Source organism: Pinus tabuliformis, chromosome 1_2, assembly GCF_031772625.1.
Source record: "Pinus tabuliformis cultivar Carrire ecotype Pingquan chromosome 1_2, CPIR1, whole genome shotgun sequence".
NCBI classification, from domain to species: domain Eukaryota; kingdom Viridiplantae; phylum Streptophyta; class Pinopsida; order Pinales; family Pinaceae; genus Pinus; species Pinus tabuliformis.
In genome coordinates, this window is record NC_142298.1 from 90,805,975 (window position 1) to 90,807,690 (window position 1,716).

A 1,716-nucleotide genomic window follows, 5' to 3' on the forward strand; every position below is an offset into this window, starting at 1 on the left:
ATAATAAACCATCTTGAACCCTCTTCCAAAGTCCTAAAATATATAGAGGAGAAGTATTCATTGTTTGGCCCATTTTTCTCAAGAGATAAAGACAAAGGAGCTCCTCCTATTCCTCCCTCATCCACCTCTCTCATTTTCCTAGAACCTGAAGAGGTTAAAGATATACTTGAAGATAGCCCAACACCCAGTGTTAATATATTTCCAGCTCAGCCTCATACTTCCACAGTTCAACCAATTCTTCAACAAAGGCCTGTGATAAATCCCTTACCACCTCGTCCTTTGTAAAATATGGTCGTCCCTAGTTTTCTTCTTAACAAGTATTCTCCTCTCAATTTACCTCAAACTATGAGTGCCATACCTCAATATTATCTCAAAAAGATGCCAATATTTATTAGAGAGGATGAAATCTCTACACAAAAACGCATAGACACTTTATGCCTCTTTGCTCAAAATCAGAATGTGGAGCACCGTGATGTGATTTTGAGACTATTTGTCCAATCACTAGATGGGGAGGCTAGAAATTGGTTCAAAGCCTTACCTAATGCTTCAACTACTACATGGGAGGAAATGGAGAATGTGTCCATGCAAAAATGGGGTGAGAGAAGATACTATGGATACATTCTCACAAAATTTAATGCAACGAAGAAGAAACATAATGAGGATGTTTTTGAATTCATTAAAAGGTTTAAAATATATATATAATAGTTTTCCTACTGAAATAAAACCCCCACAAGTTGCTACTAAGGTGTACTAAGGTGGATTTTTCTAGGGCTTTTGAGCCTGAGTTTGGTTTTACTCTCAGGGAGAAAAAATCCTGCATCCTTGATCTAATTTAGATTGATAAACTTGAAGTGGAAGCTAACTTCACCTCCACTCATAAATCAAGAGGAGCACCTGACTATGTTTACAGGAGGAGAGGAAAAGAGGAAGCTATCTCTTCAAGTGAAGGGAGGAAAACTCAAGAGTAGAAGTTGGAAGAAATGGACAAATTGATTAAGACATTGTCTAAAAAACTTGTAAAGATGGAGATGGAAAGTAAAAATTCAACTAGACAAACCCTCCGAGCCCCAAATAGAAATTTCAATACTCAATATATGAGACTTCATTGCAACTTCTGCAGAGAGAAACAAAGGAACATCAAGACCACATTCATCCTCCCTTATACTTGTAGGATGACACAGAGGAGCTAACTGAAGAATCTATGGAAGCTCAGGATAACCACTTTTCTTCTCTCTTTGGAGAGGAGTACAAGGTTGAAGCACTTGAGGAAGAAGGAGATGAATTGAATGCTCCTTTGGATGATGGAGATATTTATGACTATTGAAGGCATTTTTTAGACTTCATGCAAGCTCAACTTCACAATGGTTGATAACTTCACAAGGGATTTGATATAGGACAGCGCGAGCCTCTGAAGAGCGCCGATAGGATTGAAACCCTGCAAAACCCTGAGCTCGGCTCGGCAAGCCAGCCTGCAGAATCGACCAATACACGACAGATCTGCAACGGAGCTCTCACCTGATTCGCTCCATGCACAACTCCAGGGGGGTTCGACCCCCCCGTCTTTTACGCCTTTCATTTTCGGCAGCATCCCTATGGAAACCCCCAACTTCCCTACCAGCTCCAGATCTGAGGGAACCAGCCACGAATCGGAGCCAAAAGGAACTGAATCAGCGGGGCACAATCCCAAACGACACAACGAGCAAGAATCGTCCCCAT